Source organism: Nelumbo lutea, chromosome 1, assembly GCF_056320005.1.
Source record: "Nelumbo lutea isolate HS-2025 chromosome 1, American lotus-T2T, whole genome shotgun sequence".
Taxonomy (NCBI): Eukaryota; Viridiplantae; Streptophyta; class Magnoliopsida; order Proteales; family Nelumbonaceae; genus Nelumbo; species Nelumbo lutea.
Genome location: NC_142684.1, coordinates 101,751,804 through 101,772,860, shown reverse-complemented (window position 1 = coordinate 101,772,860; position 21,057 = coordinate 101,751,804). Strand labels below are relative to the sequence as shown.

At 34.5% G+C, this 21,057-nt stretch overlaps 1 long non-coding RNA gene and 1 pseudogene across 3 annotated transcripts; one reads left to right on the top strand and one right to left on the bottom strand.

Annotated features, from left to right (window-relative positions):
* Positions 1-7,763: 7,763 nt before the first annotated feature.
* On the top strand, positions 7,764-14,903 carry LOC148876455 (putative membrane protein At3g27390; annotated as a pseudogene). The gene is made up of 9 exons (XR_016110469.1): positions 7,764-8,193; positions 8,362-8,471; positions 8,594-8,789; positions 8,898-9,034; positions 10,393-10,681; positions 10,766-10,872; positions 11,008-11,182; positions 13,536-13,984; positions 14,682-14,903. The product of XR_016110469.1 is annotated as a putative membrane protein At3g27390 (transcript).
* On the bottom strand, positions 9,859-20,815 carry LOC148876454 (uncharacterized). 2 transcript variants are annotated; one of them, XR_016110475.1, is made up of 3 exons: positions 20,457-20,815; positions 17,738-17,798; positions 9,859-11,108 (listed from the first exon to the last, which is right to left on the bottom strand). It is a non-coding gene; the product is annotated as an uncharacterized LOC148876454 (long non-coding RNA). The 2 variants fall into 2 exon arrangements; XR_016110479.1 differs by having other exon boundaries at positions 9,988-11,108; positions 17,738-17,866.
* Positions 20,816-21,057: the final 242 nt, after the last annotated feature.

Here is a 21,057-nt window from a genome sequence, read left to right as displayed (position 1 = left end):
GGCTTGACATTAAATATGAACACCCCCTATTTTTGTTATTTGAAAGTTTCAATACCTCTAAATTATTTAGTCTATTTTTCATTATTTTAATAATATTTAATTTTTTTAATATTCTATATTCTTATTATCAAATATTATAAAATCTATTATAATTATTTCATGTTTTTAATAAAATTTTAAACTTATTACTTAATTTCATTATTTAATCTATTTTTGTTATTTAAATAATATTTAAAATATTATTTAGTTATTTAAATAATTTATTTATTTAAATTTTAAAAATAATAATTATTTATCAAATTGAATAGTTTGTAAAATTATAATTTATATTTTTATTACATAATTTTTTATTAAAATTTTAAAATATAAAATTATTATTAATTCAAATACTATGAAATCTATTTTAAATATTTTTTCTATTTTATAAATTTTTAATTTATTACTTAATTTTATTATTTTAAATATTTGAATAATATTTAAAATGTTTAGTTATTTAAGTTTTATTTGTTTTAAAGTTACAACATTATATTAAGTATGTTGTTATATAATTATTTATCTAATTTTAATATTTTTATTGAAAATAATAATATTTTAATTTTTAAAAATTTTGTAAAAGTATTATTATTTCAGTAAAACTTAGATAATTTTTTTATTTAAATTGAACAATCTATAAAATTATAATTTATATCGTTATTACATAATTTTGTTATGAATTTTGTAAAAATAAAAATTATTAATAATCTAAATATTATTAAATCTATTATAATTACCATTATGTTTTTAATAAATATCTTTAAGTTGGTACATAATTTCATTATAATATTTAAATCGTTCTTAATTTTTTTAATTCAAACTTTCTTTAACATAAATATAGATGAGAAAGTGGGAAAGAGGATAAATAGGAATTAGATGTAATTTAGGAGAGAGTAATGAGTGTGTTGGGAAAATGGAAGGGAATTGGAATGGACCTCTAGTGAAGGGGATAGTGTTGCCATGTGCTAGACATAAGAATAGCAACTCTCTCTTTCTTTATATACTAGTGGTGACCTGTGCAATGCACATGCATGGGCTTTTTTTTTTTTTTGCTTCATGGGGCTACACAACAAGGGGTAGCCCATCCCCCTCCCTTAACCCCCAACCTTGGTGGCAACGGGATTTGATCCCAGGTCTCTACTTCGATGAGTCAAAGAACCTACCAACTAAGCCACCATCAGTTGGTGCACAGGCTGCTATTTTAAAATAAGAAAAAAGATAAATTTCTTTTCCTTCTTAGTTATTAAGTTTTAAATTTATACCTTTATATATAACTTATATATTATGAAAAGTACATAAATCAATTACTTAGCATGGGAACCAATTGATGTTGGTTTAGTTGATAGGTTTTGTGGGGGTTTAAGGACTTGGGGGATGGTTTCCCCTTGTTGTATAACCCTATAAAGCCAAGAAAAAATGTGCTTAGCATGAGATCAATAGCCAAGTTAAAAAAAAAAAAAAAAGAAATAACAATTTCAAATTGAACAAATGAAAATAACCAAAAGCTCACATTAAATAATTTCTTTGCATTTTATTATTTAATCTGAACAATCCATGAAACAAGTATACATTAAATTAATGAAAAATAGAGAAAAAAACACAATATGCCATGGAAAGGAGCAATGGTTTCTTTAAACTTTTATATAAGAATATTGGTTCACCCCATGTACTCGTGGGAAAATTTGGGTTTTGACATTAATTTGGGTCCAAGCTAGGGTTTATATTTAGGTTACTCTTAACCTAATACAATTCATCGAATTTACACCCTTATTTTATTAAAGAGAACAGAAAGGGATTAAGAGAGATTTAGGCTCAGTTTGGGAAAAGTACAAATACAAATACAATTATGTATTATACATATTTGTTTATACTCATATGAAACTAAGCCTTAGGAGATGTTATAAACATTGACTATTAAGTGTGTGTGTGTGTGTGTGTGTGTGTGTGTGTGTGTGTGTGTGAGAGAGAGAGAGAGAGAGAGAGAGAGAGAGAGAGATGAGTGAGTGAGTTAAGAATGCTTTTATCAAAGAGTAAATATGGATTTTTTGAGAAACAATTAAGACCCATAAGAGCTTTAATAGGAGAGGAGAAAGAGATACGTGTGAGCTTTGTGGTGTGAGGATCCCTCCCTTCCCCTCCTCTCTCTCTCTCTCTCTCTCTCTCTTATATATATATATATATATATATATATATATATGTATATATGTATGTATGTATGTACGTATGTATGTATGTATGTATACATATAGATTGGTTGTTAATTTGTAAAAGTGACATGGAATAAAATAAATTAAAAAATGAGAAAAAATATAGACTTCCTTGTTTTAGTTTCATAAGTTATTGAAGGAGAGAATTAATGACATATATGTGGGAAATTTTCTTAAAGGGAAAATTCCCGATTAATACCCTATACTTTGGGCCTAGTGCCGTTTTGGTCCCTGGACTTTAAAATGCGACAATTCAGTACCTAAACTTTCAAAACTAAAACAATTGTTAGTTTTAAGACAATATATAAATAGTAAGGATAGAGTTAGTCGATTAGGTAAACCATAAGGGTAGTTTAAGAAATTTGCTATTTCTGATCATTTTTTGAGAATCACTTATCTTTTTTTGGTTGTTTTTTAGAACAATTTATCTTTTTTCCTAATATATATATTTTTTATTTTTTTATTTTAAAATTGAATAGAATAACTAAAGTGGCCAATAAACTTTAAGACTTTTATGTCCTCTCATTAACTCATCATTAAGTCCCTCTCATCTTTCTCATTAACTCTTTTAATCATCTATTATCAATAATTATGTCATAAACTCTCTTGTTTAATAGCCCATGCCATTAATTCTCTCTCCTCTTCATTACTTCATTAAATTTCATAAAATGCATTAACTTTATCTATATCTATATCCATTCCAATTGAACTATAATTCTATATACATTAGATATATTTATATTAAATTATAATTATTAATAAAAATAATTATATTGAAGTATAGATATTCAATGATATATTATTAGGCCAAATAATCTACTTGAATTTAAAAGTTAATTAATTAAGTAATTTATATTTTAGAATAAATATTGTTTAATTCAATCAACAAATTAAACATGTTTTTTTTTTTAAACCGACTTGGAGGTTAAATAGTTTTTGCCTCTAGGTCACGGATCAATGGTTCAACTATCACATTGAAACATATTCAATTTGTAGTTTTTATTTTCCCTTTCAATTTTTTTTTTTATAAATTAAAGAGACAAAAATTTATATTTGAGACCACAAAATTAGTTTTTTTTTTTTGTATTGTGTGGTTGCAAAGATGTGAAAAGTTGTCCAAAAAAAAAAAACCATCCCAATCATACAACTAAGCACAAAGTTAAATCTTCTAGAAGTTTTCAATACATTGTATACCATAACCCGATGACCTAACTAGATCAAAAGGGTCAATGGTTCAATTGCCTAGGTTGATTGTGTTTTAACCAAATCAAGAGTTTTTAACTAAATAGTAGGCTTTAGGAAACCTAAAATTAGGAATAGGGCTGAGAATGGTTTAACCATCTAAGTCAAAAATGAGTTGAAAATATTGAAGAAAACATCATAAAAATTATAATCCATTTATATTCCATTTAAAATAATAAAAAATTAGTTAAACACTGTAAAAATACTTTATTAAACTACTTAAATAAGATAAAAATAATCATTCATTATTATTATTGATAAAAATAATTTTATTAATATATTAAAAAACAAATAAATGTAATAAAGATAAATTAAAAACTATTGTCCATTTAAATTTTATATAAAAGTAATACAAAATTATCTAACAATTATTAGTTTTATAATTAATTTTTACTAACGAACTTAAATTCTATTGAAAAAAAAAGTTTAATATAATTAATTAAATTTAATAAGGATTAGTAAAGAAAAATTAATAAAAAAATTATCAACCTTAAATGTAGTTTTAATTAATTCTATTTTAAAAATAAGAAAAATTATAAAAATATCCTTGGATTTTCTAACAATCCTATGAACCTCCTCCATATATGTTTTGACCTTAACAAAAACCTCCCAGGTTGTTTGAAAAAGGTGCAGATATTTTCCTTATGTTAGCATTCCAAATAGAAAATGTTGATTAATGCATTAGTTTTCTTTAAATACTCAATTTACCCTTAACCAACTTTATTCAGAAATAATTATAAACCAAAAATGTTTTGATAAAAAAAATTATTTTACCTAAAAATAATTACAAATATAAAATTTTTAAAAGTAATAAAAAATTAGCATTAATATACAAAAAGTAATACAAATTTATCGTGAGCATAGAAAATAAGCCATTGTCACTAAAGTGCAATTTGAATTGTGATCAAATAAATTAGACATAACCCAAAAATGCTTAAATTGGATTCAAATAATCATGACAAACGTAACCGCCATAATATTTATGCTAAATACTAAGTCCTCTCCTCTCTTTTTAAAATGGGCTACAACCTCCCTTATTGCATGATGTCATTGGGAAAAGAATTCCCCTCCGTTAATAATCTGTCATTATCCAATTGCATGTGAGGTCATGTGGCTGAATTTTTTGAAAAACCCAATTTTACCCCTTAATGTACCACCACCTTCAACAGTGTCAAAATTGTAGTCACAGGCTTTTTTTCCTCACTCCTCTCCATTTTTTTCCTTTTATTTTCTCTTCTTTTTCCATTGCACTGTTGCAATGAAAACAGAGATCAGCTTCAGTGCTCACGAAATCGTGCTCACACTGTTTGTACAGCCTTTAAAGGAATATCTCCCTACTTGTATACTTTTTTTCATGGGGAGATATTCCCAATGCAAGACTGCAAAGAATTGTGGGAACAATGAGAGCATGGTCTTATGAGCACTGAAGCCGATTTCATTAAAGGGAAAATCTATGATGCAGAAGAAATATATTATGGAAAGAATTTTAACCAATCAAAATCCATCCATGAATTTTGATAAATAACACTTTATTTGCTACCATGTTTGTGATTTCAGTTTATTGGTCAATTGTTTTTCGATATCATATCTTTTCCATATCATAGTTGAACCCTTAAAACAGGGCGGTATATAATTCTAATCACCGGCTTTCCATTCTTCTCTCCTCTCTGCCCCAGATCCTGCAGCTCACAAACCAGAATGGTTCAGTCATCAGCAAGCCGAAGTACACAACTTCTTTGTCTATACCTGTGTATTAAGGCTTGTTTGTTGTCCTTTTCATCCTTGGGGTTGACAATAGGAACAACCTGCAAATTGAGCCCATTCAAGTTTGCCTTAGGTCACTCATTTTTACATTGCATTTATTTCATTGTCTTTGTCTTTCTATTTTGTGGACCAATGAAGACGAGATTGAAATGCTAGAATTCTTTATCAAACACACGATGCGGCTTGAATGTCCTCTTAGATGTCTTTGTGTCTGTTCTCAGAACATAAATGGAGCGAGAAATGGGAAGATAGAGAGCAGAGTTGGGAAACGCTTTGACAGAACTAAACCATGGCTATTGGTGGTTTCTAACGAGCCTGGATCTATTTATTTGGTTTGTTGGTCTAAATTACATAAGAAATTCAATTAAATGTTGTTTTCGGTATCTTATATAATTTTTCTTTTTCAATTAAGCAACCGACCTTTCTGGGGCCTAGCTGCCTGATTTCCACCATTGGCCTTTTACAACTTTTATCAAATCAAAATCTTTGATAAAGTTGAAAGAAAAAGTAAGATTGATCATAATTTATTTTCTGTGCATATGTTGCCTTTTGGCCCAGATGATCCACTGTAACTCTACAATGCAAGACCGATAAGCCCTTATAAGGAAGAGTTGGGATTAGCTACCAACACACCTATGAATGATATAGGAGATCGTTACCTATAGATAGGAAGAGTTTGGATCAATTATAGCACCATGCGGTTCCAACAAGCTATTGCAGCAGCTGTATAGGGGGAACATCTCTGATCTCCCCATGAGTGATATATATCCAATGTACGGCAGCAATAGCATGTTGGACCAGAGTTGGGAGCATTTTATTGGAAGCATTTTAGGAGAAATCGTATTTAGGGATGTCAATGGGTTGGGTTCAGCATGGATTTGCCTCAACTCTAACCCACCCGACCCAATCCTATAGGGGCCTAATCTAATACCAACTTGACGCAACCTGTACCAATTCAACTGTACTATTTTAATACATTTTGAAAACCAAAATTCCATTAATCTAAGTTAATAAATTGTTTTATAGATTCTAAGGTGTCATTTTTCTCATTTAAAAAAAAATCAAAATTAACATATAAAAAAATGTTAAACTTTAAGGTTACAGTGTTAGAAATCACTGAAGAATAAAAAACCTTAATCCGATCCTAAAGCCGAATATATCCGACTCTAACCCGACGGGTCAAATCGAATTTACCATTTAAACGACCCCTTCGAGCATTCCAGTATTTGGTCCTCTCACACGGTGGATGTGCCGGCGAAGCGCCCATGCGTTAGGAGCAGATCCCGTTCCCCAACTCTCTAGAGACCCCGTGTCAGGACTCAGGATACCACCAGCTTGGTGCATTTTTAGCGCCAAGTTCAATAAAAGAAGCAAGGTGGGTGGGGAACGGGATCTGCTTCTCACATGCACATCACCGTGGATTGAGAACATCTCCCGTGAATAAATACGGAAGCATGGTACGATATGCGTGTGAGGCGCGAATGAGGCGCCCTGTGTATGTCAGGATCCGGTCTCGGTGAGTGGTGGGCTCTGAGCTGATCCGTGGGCCACGAATGGGGGAATTTTGCGTATTGCATTGTAAATTGCAGTGTCGGGTACGACTTTGAGCAATAAACCGCTGCATCCGCTCTGGCAAATTTGTTATGATAAATATGAGGATTGGGGGCTGCCAGAAAATCTCCTGCCTGTTGTCGTTCACCGACCACGAGTATGCAGCTGGATCATGGATGCCCCAAAACTAAAACTGCCTTTTGTTTAGTTTTGGTCAATGGGGGAAATGCTACGTGTTAAGATGATGCTTAGGCTACAACAATGAATTAGGATATAGGATTTTGGATTCGACTTTGGAGTTTGGAGTGGCAGTGGGTATAATAATAAATTGTTTTAGGTATCTGATTGTGGTCCTTCGTTATCAACGTAACACAATCCATCTTTAACACCGTGGATAAGGAATAAGGAATAAGGAATCCCTCTGTTCTGAAAGGTCAAATTTGGCATAGTCTTCCCTACACTGCCCTCACGCATGATATCATTGGGTTTGACTATGGAACTAGTTACCAACAATGAATTATGACGAAGCATTGTGGATATGGCGGGGTGCAAGCAACTGTTGCAAGGTGGCAGGTGGCGGGGTGCAACCTTGCCCAGCAAGCAAGCAATACCAATTTTTTTATTTTGTTTAATTTAATTAATAAATGGTTTTAAAATAAAATGGAGAATAAGCTCTCTTTACGTGAGAAGTGAGAACTGACAAGGAACTGGTCCTACCACAAGATTGGAATAAACGAAAGGTGTGTGGGTCCAACCAGTCTTCCAATAGTTAAATTGCTGCGTAAGGGTCAGCCACATCGAATCACAATTACTTTCACTCCCACTCCCACTCCCAATCCCAATCCCAAGGTCTTTGTTTGTTTTCTCCACCGAGAGAAGATAGGATAATATCAGGAGGATACTGTATTGCTGACACAGACAGATTATGGTAAATGGAAGCTAAAGTCTGGAAAACACGACTCCCCAGCTGGCAGTTACCAATCTCCCTTCTTCCCAACTTCATCCGTCTTTTTGCCTTTTAAATTGGTTTGCTTTGGTTTAGACTTTTTGTTGTCATCTTGGTTACTTCATCCGTCTTTTTGCCTTTTTTTTAAATTGGTTTGCGTTGGTTTAGACTTTTTGTTGTCATCTTGGTTAACGTTGTACTTGTATCACAACACCGCACCCCCCCCCTCCTTCTCTCTCTCTCTCTCTCGTTATGTTTTGCCCGGTCTCTGTGACCGTTGTGTTGCTAATCTTGCTCAAGGCCTCTTTCATGGTTCTTCATTTCTTCTTTGCCTCCTCTGTTTCTCTCATCTTCCTTGCGTCCGCATGTCAAACTCTCTGAAACAATGGTTGAACATCATCTACGTGGTCTTTGCCTTCTGCTCTGCACTCTTTCTGGGAGCTCTCAAAGGTTGTTCCTTTCTCACTCTTTTTATCCTTTAGCACTTCTGCATTCAGTTTTTGCTTTCTAAACGTTTCCTACCTGTTTTACATGTAAGCTCGGCTATGGCCATGGTTGATTCGACTTTATGGTTTATGTATATAATGTGTATGCTCTTCTTTTTTTCCCATATTTCAGGTATATTAGTGGGTCCGGTTGCTGGGTTAGTGGTGATAATTGGGAATGTTGGGGGTAATCCTGGGGCTCTTCCCTGCTCATGTTGCCTGGACCATCTATACCCTTATTAAGTCAGTGCCTCTGACCTCTCATCCTTTCATTTCTAGCATGATTTCATTTTTCTGGAGCTGTATTTCCAAATGGATCTTCAACTTCAGAACCAGATTTTCAATTGACTGATTTTGAAATGCAGGACCAATCGGTTGGATGCACCCCTTAAAGTCGCTTTGCTGTTTGCTATGCCTGCTCTGTTTTCCATTTGGTTGGGTCTCGGAATTGTTGGAAGCGTTCTTGTAGGAGTGGGTTATGGGTTCTTCACTCCATGGGTATCGGCTTTCGAGGCCTTCAGAAAAGACACTGAATGTAGGAAGTTTGTGCATTGCATTGTGGTAAATTTTCAATTTGCCTTTACTGTTTTCTCCTCATTTGTTGATTCTACACCCATGTACACAAGTAGCTAGCGGTGACAAAAGAATTCTCTGTGTGAAAAACACTAGGATGGAACCTGGGGAACCATTAAAGGGAGCTGCACTGTGGTCCGAGATTTTGCAGACATATGCTACCATTCCTACCCAATCTACTTAAAGGAGTTATGTGAAAGCTCTGAGTGTTCAGATGAACCTCAAACTCTGAGGTATGGTGTTCTACTTGGTAAACAAGACCACTGTGCACCAAATATTTTATATTTGCTCTCCCATCTGAGGAAGCAGAGAGCTTCCATGGTTAAATACCACTCCACTCTCAGCTCTCAAGGTAATCCATAAAATATAGAATATGAATTATTAATGCTATTAGATAATAAATAGGTGATTCTGTAATGTGATTTCTTCTGTGACATATCGTGTTGTAAGAACATCTATTGAGGGAAGAACATCGAACTTTCAAATAGAAGCTTCCCATTGAGAGGTAGAGCCTTAATATGTCTTTATGAAATATTAGTAGGATTCCTATTCCTGAATCTCATCATTGTTATGCATGAACTAATGGAGAAAATTACTAGCTTTGGAAGATACTTGTCTCTCATGAACTGGGCAATGGGATAAGACAGTCACAGAAACATTACTAGCTTGCTTTCTACTAAAAATAACAGCTTCATGTTTTTTCTAATTATCAGCAACAGAAAACAATGCCATGTTAAAAGGATAGGTGAAAGTGGTACCAAACAGGTATCGTGCCTAACAAATTCATAACCAATCAAAGGGTATTTTCATTTAAATTCATGTGAAATTTTTATTGGTTAAAATGTTTTAGGTAAGGCATCTTTTCTATGTAATAGAAATTACTTCTACTATTAGCACATATGGAATGATTTTGTCTATTCCCATCCAACTCTTGTGCACTGTATTTTGGTTTTCAACCAAACTCTTGGATGCTTATGAAGAACCAACATTCTTAAGAAAGTGAATAAAGAATAATGAGAACGAAAATACAAAGAAATCAAACAGGGATGACTAACATATATTGAACAGTTTTCTTTATTTCCATATCTCTTATGAACCGGAGCTTGGTCTTCAATCAACCTCTCGGATATTTCTGAAGAACTAACATTCTTCCTAAAGAAGTTAAAGAAGCATAACATGAAAAAAATACAGAAGCAAATGGAGATGACTGCCATATCTAGAATAATTGTCTATTTTCTGATCCAGCTTTTGGATATTTTTAAGAACTAACATTCTTGACTTCTCTTCAAAAGCAGGGAGACAATATGAGAGTCCTAATCCAAGATATGTAAAAATGACTATAAAAAATGTATGACTTTAATTCCTACAGGGTGACAGTCTTAGTTCCATTATGTGGGTGAAATAGGGGCAACATATATAAAGTAAAAAGGGAGGATGGGTTACTGGTTTGTTATGGGAAAACAAAGATGTCTCAATCTCAAAACTGTTCTGCAAATTCCTGCATGTGTCATTTTGGGGACAATGAAAACCAAAAATGCTACTTATGCCAGAGAAAAAAAGAGATAATGCGAATCTCAAATCTGTTCTGCAGGTTGGTGCACATGCCTGCTTGTATCATTGCAGGGCTGCTAGGACTAATTGTGGATATTCCTCTTTACACTGTCATTGCAATAGTGAAGAGTCCATACATGCTTTTCAAGGGCTGGTACCGGTTGTTACATGATGTAGTAAGCCGAGAAGGTCCATTTTTAGAAACTGCTTGTATCCCAATTGCTGGTTTCACAATCCTTCTATGGCCAATTTTTGTCATTGGGAGCATCTTGTTAGCTATTTTCTCCAGCTTCTTCATTGGGTTGTATGGCGCTGTTATAGTATACCAGGTGACCCGACTTTCAGATTTTTATTCAACTCTCACAAACTTTCTTCCAAAAATAACTGAAGATTCAGTTTTCACATTGAGGCAGGAAAAATCTTTCCAGAGAGGTGTAGCTTATGTAATTGCCATGGTGGCAGAATTTGATGAACACACAAATGACTGGCTCTATCTGAGAGAAGGGTCTATCCTACCAAAGTAATATTCTTTCACTCATCTAATTATCTTAGTTTCATTCCCAAATGTGCTAGTTCAAGCCTATTCAGTAATACTTGTTCAGCTGTCATTTCTTGGTTCTTCCTTGATGTTATACATCGTATTGCTCACAGCCAGGCCCCAGTATAGAAGGAAGAGGGTCTCTCACTCGGCAGAATTTTCCATTAGAGGAAATCAAGCAGCAGGAGGCAAATTTAGCTCTGCTTCTGTTGAAGCACCTGCAATGCACATGCCAAGTTTGGCCCCATCAAGATCCGTTAGAGAGGCAATACAGGAAGTGAAAATGGTGCAGGTCTGTTTTACATTCTGAGTATAGATGGATGTTCTTCCTAATTTTTGCATACCAAACATTTTCTATTACAGTTGCAATTGTTGTGTGATGTACATGAGCACTTTTCTTTCTAAGAGATTAATTACATTTTGGTTCCCCCCCCCCCTCCCCCCAAAAAAAACTATAATAAATAGACATAACTACACAGATAAATTAAAATTGGCATGAAATATGTCACATTTAATGGGCAAATAAGTTACTCAAAAATTGAAAAGTTAAAATGCAAAATACCATGGCAGAACCTCTGCAGTCCATATTCTGTAAATAAAGAAGAGAACTTCATCATTGAAAAAGCCCACAAGAATGAAATATTTAAGACTTACAAGAAGGTAAGCAATGTATATGTTGTATTAGGTTAATGAAGCACAATTCAAACTTTGGCTTCTAAGCCTACAGTTTCCATGATTTTTCTCATGAAAAAGAAATCAAGGCAAAGAAAGAAATGGTTTTTAAGATATGGAGAACAGTAGATGTTGTACCAGTACTGTTAGTTTCTGTTGTAAACAACTTTACATTAACATTTAGCAAGGTAACAATCTGTGATACTACATGAATCTTTTAGGAACCAAGTTGGTTCCACAGTGCAAGACGTATCATCAGCTAAGCCTTGTCCCAACTATATGGGCTTGTCTACATGAATCCAATTCTTCCATTTCATAAGTGCCATATCCATTGTTAAATATTTTTTACTACTTCAAACCATGTCCTATTTGGTCTGCCCCTATCTCTTCTAGCGCTTTGAACATGTAACAGATTTCGGATCAATTTTTCTTACTGGTACTGTAGATGGCCTTCTCTGCACATGCCCAAGACATCTTATGCTACTTCCCCTCATTTCACCACTTGTTAGAGCTACACATAGATTCCTTAAAATAAGTTGATTTCTGATCCTATCCTTTCTATTTTTCTCACTTATCCATCTAAATATTTTGCATGTCCACCATGCTTACTTTTGGGACATGCATGTTTCTTTCCTGCCAAACACACTACTTAATACAGCATTACTAGCCTTATAAACAGTGCACAAAATTTTCTTTTAGCCTAGGTGGTATTCTCCTCTTACATAATACTCTAGATGCACCCCTCCATTTTCTCCATCTTGCTCTAGTTTTATGGGTGACATCCTCAATCTCTCCCTTGATATGGATACGCTCGATACCAACAATTGGGTATCAATGTGTATCAATAAGACCAATACGCTTGTTTTTTATTTTATTTTTAATTTTTATATCATCAGCATGAGAAAGGTTTCTTCTATCATCCCAAAATTTCAAACCCCCCATTCCTATGTGAATTGGTGTATCCATGTGTCTCCAATGTAGTGATACGGGCACAATACACCTGATACGGGGCGTATTGTATCAATATTTTGATCCTTGTTATTAAATTAAGGTAACAGAAGTGTACCTTGATATCCACAATTATTATTATCAAATTTTCATTGCACATTATTAGTTTATGAAAAAGTTGTATGCACACTAATATTAATGTATATTGTGTTATAAGCCATTTATGAGTCACAATAGCTTAATTGGAAACTTGCATGCCTCACTGTGGATGCCCCCATAACAGAAGGAAACTTATACTATATCTGAGATAAGAAATCCTACTTAGTTCCCTTTCTCTGAGAAGGTGACGCTTATATCTTATCTTCTTTTAATTGAAAACAAATAGAAGACTAATTAGTCATATTTATTAATAATTTTCTCTTATACCTATTGAAAGTAAATTTTCTGAAGATTATAACTTGAGCTAAAATGAAACTATACATCCTTTGAAGAGCAACACCATAAAACTCATGGGTTCTAATATTCCTCCTCCAGCTGGAGTCCTTAATAGAATCTTTTGCAGCTTGACAATAAACAATCCAAGCTTTGTATTTCCTCAAGGAGTTAATACAAATATTCACAATTTTATACCCTTCTTTTGGCACAACCAACATAAGTTCCAGTTATTAAACTATAAGTCATACAACCAACATAAGAGAATCAAACTGTAAAAGAAATGATTTGGCTTAATAAACATCATATATTTTAAGATACAATGAAAGTGGGAGCCGCCTCTTTCATGGCAGCATCAACATCTAACCTCTTAGACTAGACAGGTTAACTTAAAATTCCAAAAAATAAGAATGTCTAACTTAAAACGCAGATTTTCTTACAGAAGAAAATTACAGTTCTTTCATTGTCGTCTCCTGAGTTTTTTCTTTAGATTAATTACCAGTCAAAATGTCATCTTCTTTTCACATGAACTAGAAAGAAAATAAAGGGCAAATAGTCATAAAGATTCTTATATCTAATTGAACATACAACAGATATGGGGAAACATGATGAAGTCTTGCGAGTTAAGAGGCAAGGAGCTCATAGATGCAAATATCATAACAACAGCTGACCTCAACGAATGGTCCAAGGCAAAGTGTAGCAGTGAAGCAACCATGGTTGGTGTTGGTTTGCCTTCTTACTCATTCTTGCGTAGTCTGCTTTACTCCATTAAAGCTGGATCAGATGGTTTGTTGCTTCTTGATGGAATTGAAGTCACCCATCTGAACCGACCACAAGACCGGTTATTAGACTGGTTTTTCCATCCTATAATGGTTTTAAGGGAGCAAATAAAGGTCATAAATATGGGAGAATGCGAAATGAGATTTCCGGAGAAGATTGTCCTCTTTGGTGGTGATACCCAGCGCATGAAGGCTAGGGAGCATGGCTCCACAGTTCCCCAAGATGCTCTCAGAGCTGTTCAAATTCAGGGAATTGGCAGAAGGTGTGGGCTTCATCCCTTTTGTACAAGTTTGTGTATTGTGTTTTGAATCTCACTAGTCTCTAGAGTAGAATACATATGCTTTCATCAAGGACTACAAGCCTCAGATTTTTCTAAAACAATAGCAGAAAACTTCCAAAGCATTCTCTGAAAGTATGGTATTTTTTATTCTCTTGTAGACAATGATAATACATTCTGAAAAGCCTCTGTCCCATGCCACAAGAAGAATGTTGAGCTAATCTGACCAATCTGGGGTATCAAAGAATTGGTACCACCGGATCTTGGCTACTTATATCTGACCTAAACAAGTATTTGAATTGGTACCACTGAATCTTGGCTACTAAAAGAATTACTCGTTCTCTTTTTTTAACATATTAATAAAATTTGAACAATTACCAATCAAAACAAATTGCCCCAATACCTGTTCTTCTTCAATAAGCAATAAAGTAGGTCTTCAGTTGTTGGAATGCTGAATGGCACACTTTTAAATTTGAAGTCTTTTAAGAAATATGCTTTCAGCTCCTATTTCAGTAATTAGCAAGCTTTACAAAGTCTGGGATGTGGATATTAAGATTTTGTATATTGCCCAGTGTAGGATTTCTGTTTGATCAAAGCTCAGAAAGAACACGACTTTTTTTTCCTATTTCTTGATAAAGAATAGAATAATCCTTCTGAAAATACTACATGATTCTTTTTCCAGGCTAATAGGAATGACAAGGTGTATATCAAAGTTTCCAACTTACAGAAGGAGATTTTGCCAAGTTGTGAAGGCTTTAATCTTATATTCCATTGAGGAGGAGGGTTCAACAAGATTGAGTTCGATCAGATCAGTTACTTCCATTGAAATTGTATAGGGTGAAGGTTAAGTTCAGTCTTTTCTATTCATGTTTGTGCTAATTCTTGTTTTTTGCTTGCTTGTAAAGTTTATTCTCTTCTAGTTGCACATCAAGCAAATTTTCATAGCATGTTTGATGTAGAACCAGCTCAGTTCTAGTCCTTAGAGAATGTTGAATGGTCTTATTGAACAGAGTTTTATGGCTGTCAATGGCTGTAATGGCTTCTCGAAGGAATAAGAGAGAAAATAGGAGAGAGAAAGAAGAGAGAAAATACCTGGAATCACTCACAAGGTGCCTAGAATCACTCTAGGGCATTGGAATCACTCATCATGGCTAGCATAAGCTGAAGAAAACTCAATAAACTTCATTGCCTTTGTGTAAAACGTCCATACATATTTATAGACTCTAAACTCATAATAATCCTAGGAGTAAAACGTCCATACATATTTATAGACTCTAAACTCATAATAATCCTAGGAGTCAAACTGTTAGACTCAATAATCCTAGTATGACTCAAACTAAGCTGTTATATCCTATTTCAATTCAAAGAAGACTCAATAACTCTAATCCTACTTATGCAGTGACTCTAGAGTCTGAAATTTCAAATATAAACAAACTATAACTAGACAATCAAACCTATTATTGGACCTTATAGAAAAATTACAAAATGGCAAAAATACCCTTGGTGTTCAATTCAGTCCAAATCACAAGTACCATCACTATGTCACTATGCCATATCAGGACCTGTTGTAAGGCCTTCTTCTTTCTAGAATAAGTCTTCAAGTGTGTTGATCAATTCCTATCATCTCTCCCCAACTTGAAAGAACTCGGCCTCGACGAGTTAAAAGCATTGTACCTTTCATAAAGATCTGGGTTGAGATGATGAAGGTCTTCAGAAGTGATCCAAGAACTCTCAGACATAGGCTTGCCTTTCCACTTGACAAGGAATTTCTGATACCCTCTTTTAGCAATAGATATTATTTCCTCAATGATCAACGACGAATTCCTAAAGTTAGCAGTGAGGTTGTGCACCTCCCAAGCCACCCACGCTTCAACAATGCTTATTGACGAGCATCCCATTGAGTAACCCTTGAAATCCACAATGTAACCAAAATGATCTCTGGCCATAGTAGCAACCGCACACATCCCATTTGACGTTTAGATTCCTTAGGGGGCGTCCAGATTATATTCTTCCACTATTTAATCTCAGATTGACGTTTAGATTCCTCAGTTAGTTCAAGATATTCCAAGAAACCTTTTGTTTCTTTTTCAATAATAGAAATTGGGGGTTGATTTATTGGAAAGAATTTTGGAATTCCTATTTTTCCAAACTTGCCATAGAATATAAACACTTCTTTCCTTCATCTTAGTGTTAAATTTCACGTCAGCCTCATGAACTCCATAACACCACTCACTCAAACTATCACATTCAAGGGAAGACACTATGCTTGTTGTTCACAGTCATCCAAACTTGTTTAACCATTTTGCATTTTTTAAAAATGTGGTCAATGTCCTCTTCCTCTCCACAGAAACAACATTCTCCATCAATGTTCATCCCTATTTTCCTTAAGGCTATGTTTGGTTTGAAGGAAAAGGTAGGGAAAGGAAGGGAAAGGCAAGGGACCTTTCCCTACCTTTTCCTTCAAACCAAACACAGCCTAGAAAACTTTGGAGGGGAGTTTATTGTTTAGGAATAGAAATAGGAGAACCCTTAATCTCGGTTGACATTTAAACTTCCACACCATATTGTTCCAGCTAAATACATAATCTCTATTAGAAATTGAGTTGCACTTAATTATGTAGGCCAATTTAACAGAAAAAACACCATATGGATTCATCCTCCAAATAAGCATGTCCTCTTTATCCTCAGTTGGAATAAAAATAGCTCTAATTTTATTCCAAGTGCTTTGGGAGACCATCAAAAGGATCTTGTTTTCATTCCAGATCTTCCTCTCATGGTCAATGAAGTCCAAAGTCCCCCACATTTAAGGGTCCGTTTGGTTTACAGACAGGACCAGAATCGGAATTAGAATCACCTATTCCTGGCATCTGTTTGGTTCAGTCAAGAATCAGAACCGGATTCCAATTCCTGTTGTTTGGTTCAACTAGAAGCTGGAATTGGAATCAACCAAAGTTTCCAATTCTGCCCCTGCTAGAACTTAAAAGAACCTCAAAAAGATCCACTAATTATATATTTTCAACATATACACACATTGGCAACCTGCTACCAAGTGCATATATGGAGAAAATATTAAAAAAAAAAAGAAAAGAAACAGATAAACAAACAAAAATCACAAAAAATCATTCTCCATAAAAAATGAAAAGAAAAATCACAAAAAATCAGGTAGTGGAGCCCCTCACATCATGCCTCCACGTTTTAAAACTTTTCTCAAGAGTATGATAGTGTCCCACCTCCAATTCATTTCATGAATGTTTGACACTTTAGTGGAGGCTATAATCCAAGGATTCCACCGTAAATTCTGCTAGGCTGGTTTCCCATTTCTTCAAAATACAACATCCAGACCAAACAAATCTATCCTCCATAGCATGTTTTAAACAATTAATCTACCTCAAATAGAGGCAACAATAAGATGGGTATCTAAGCATCCAGTTTTCTATATTTCATAACAACAACTTCAAGTATCCCATCTGATCTCAAGTCTGGTAAAAACAATCTCGGGTCAACAGGCCCTGGAAGGCTGAATGAAATTGTGAATGGTCCAGGTGGGTACACAGCTAAAAATGAAACATGGTCAATAATACAAATCACCCTCAGTTCAATGCATTTGATGACCAAGCATAAACACAGTGCATATTCATACATAAGTTTACAATTAAAGTTTTCACTGATTCTCTCTTAAAAAAAAAGTGGAAAACAATGAAATAACCACAAATTTTGAAGAAAAAGAAGGAAACACACCAGCAATTTGTCTGCAGCTGAAGCTTTGACCACCTTGCCCAGCACTACGACGCCCATTGTGCTGTATTAAAACATGCATAGGCAGGCCTAAGATTGTTATACACATAGAGGCACTTGAAGGCACAGATCCTAACAAGAATCCCACTACATCAGGCTAAGGAAAAAATGGGTTTCTACTTTCTACATGGAGAATAACAACCAAGTATCCAACCCAAAACATGTATCTGTCAGTTATGCATCAAATGTAGTAAACTTCGAATACAAACAACCATGCTTAATTTAACCCAGCAATGTAAACCTTCTATCATTTTAAAATACACGTCTCTAAGGTGAAACTCCAGCACATGTCGATGTGGTACTTATCTGATTTAGAATAGATATAGCTTATTAGTATTGACATGTTTGAGGAAAATATCAAACAAGGAAATTCTGCCAATCAATATTATTGGGATAAGGCTCCACTGAATTGAGTTGAAAGAAAAACTTTTAGTATACATCCCTTTTTCTGCTTACATTAAACCATCATGGACATTTCAAACTTCTTAATTTCAAGAGTGTTAAACTAAATCATCTTTTTGCCTCATGAGTTATCAATTTATAGAACAGATAATTCATATTATTACAACTGCAGCATCACTACATTAACATGAAGAAATCCAAACTAGAGATGCATTTAGGTTATGAACATCCCTGGTCAGAAAACTATACAAGAAACAACTGGTCAGAAAACTTAAAGTTCAAAAAGTAATCAAAAGTCAGCAAATCATTCTTATGAACATCCCTGAATAAACTGTGATTTGTTAGACATGATTGTGTAATCTCAACACTGAGATTGATAACAGCTTCTACAAGGTGCTTTTTCTACTCAAAGATACAAGTATTCCTCTGTAGCCATACTGAATACAGTTCCAAAGCACATTCCCTTTCTTATTCAATCCCTTTAGATTCTAGCAACCCAATGACTCCATTGAATCTGGATTCTGTAACAAACTATTGGACCTTAAAAGTCTTGAAATGGTGATGCCAAGTTCTGCTTGTAAAGCTACAGTCAATGAGAATATTGTAGATTCCAAGGGAACTTAATTAGGTTGTGTTTGGTTTGAAAGAAAAAGTAGGGAAAGGAAGGGAAAGGTAAGGAAACCTTTACAAATCTTGTATAGGTTTCCTTTCCTTTTCTACCTTTTCCTTCAAACCAAACATAGCCTTAATGTTTGCTGATTATTTTGCTAGAAATGGGGCAGGATGCAGGATAGAAGGGTAGCAACTGTTTCATGCCATCACAGAACCCTACCAAGGGCCTTCTCTTTTCCACCTTCATATGTTATCGAGGCCCTTTTTGTTTCCTAATGAAACTATACGAGTACCTGTTAAAAAATCAGAAATTTGTATGCAACACATAATTATAATCCATAGCTAGGCAAGAAAAACTGATAAACACATTTATGGTATTTGGTGTGTGTTGTTTACTGATGGCAAAGTATTATTTATTCTGTTCTATTATTTTTTAATTTATTTATTTATTTATTTTTGTTTGGGTAGAAGATGGCATAGTATTGATTAACAAAACTAGAGGGGGATTAAATGCAAAATATGATTTATGGATAAGTGCCCTTAAAAACAACAGGTTTTAGAACTGCATAGGAGGCAAGATTTCATTGTAAAAGTTCAACACCCCCCCCCCCCACAAAATAAAAGAGTAAAAAAAAGACTTTAACAACTAAGATATTTGACACCTTTAAATAAATGACATTAAATTATTTCACCAAAACAATTAAACATTCTTTCTTGACTGGTAAGTACTAAGTTGAAACTTTACTAAACTGTGTTAAATAATAGGGATACAAAGTAAAAGTGCTAAGCACCACTCCTCAAGACTTCAAAATAATCAAACATTTCATATCTACTAGATATAACTTCAGCCAAAATTATTATCATCTCCTTAAAAACACTAATTCAGCTATAAGAAAATTGTTTTCTCCCAATAAATTAAGAATCCTGATAATTCTGACACTTGGGGGCCATTTGATAACAGCTGAAGTGGCTGAACTGAAAAGCTTATTGATTTTTTAGCAAATAAGCTTTTTAGGAGGTTGTGGGCTCCTTAATGGCTGAAGCTGAAGTTGGGCAGATCATTATACCCTTAAAAACTCATCATTTAATTATTTTATCAACTAAAAGACAAAGCAATATATCTTTCAGTTCAGCAACTTCAGCTGTTATCAAATGGCCCCTTGGGCAAAAATGTATAACTAGGAGATAATGTAAGAGATATTTTCCCACCTTCAAGAAAGAAAGCATGGAGGTGGGGACATTGCAGGAAATTATTTGTATCCATGGAAATCAAGACCATGGTCTATATGCATCATCCAATGGGATTCAATTAAGAGATCCTCCATAATCATCCAGAAGAATGTGATAGATCAAGCATCAAACTGTTAAAGTGCCATTTGATAAAAGAATTCTTACAAGTGGACTCATTGTCCCATTCATTCCACATGTTAAATTGCTAGTGTGCACTATGCTTAGCGTATGTGGTTGCCAAATTGCTGTTATTGCCATTTAATGAGAAAATAAGAAAATTATCAGAGATCAAGTCCAGGAATGCAGAGAACTCCAATAGAAGAACTCTAAACAAAAAAACAGCCCAAGACACGGCACTACAAAATAAAGCCCATAAGCCAGCAGAGAAGCAGGCAAACAACAGAATAAAAGGAATTACTTCTCACAGCATTTCAAGCAATCATCGTGGTCTAGTCTGGTCTGCAATATTCTACTATGGCTTATTCAGTATTGTCTTCATCCCTATAAACTGAGCCGATCCGTGAGAGAGAGAGTGTGAAATCTAATAGCAAAAAGAAATCACCCTGGTCTGGTCTGGTCTGCAATAGAAAGGCAGGGGGGGAATGAAAAAGAGTGTGTGAGAGAGAGGGGAGGAAGAAGAAGAACAGGAGAGAGAGAGAGCAAAATTGACAGTGATGTCACTGTCGTCACTGGAGCTTCAGTCCAACTCCGTTCTTCTTCAGCTGCAAGGAGAGAGAGACGAAAGATGAGTGAGAAAGGGGTAGAAAAGTTGGAATCAGTTAGTGAAAAGGGTTTGAGGGCTTTAAATGTAATTTTGTTTTTTGCTATTTTAAGAAACAGGAATGGGATTCCGATTCCCTAGGGGGTGGGCCAGGAATGGCCATTCCCTCAAATGGGAGATTGCCATTCCACTCGGAATGGGAATTGGATTCTGATTCTACCCAACCAAATGCCTGGAACCGGAATGATCCAGTCTGATTCTGATTCCGATTCCGGACCCCTATTCCTATGAACCAAAT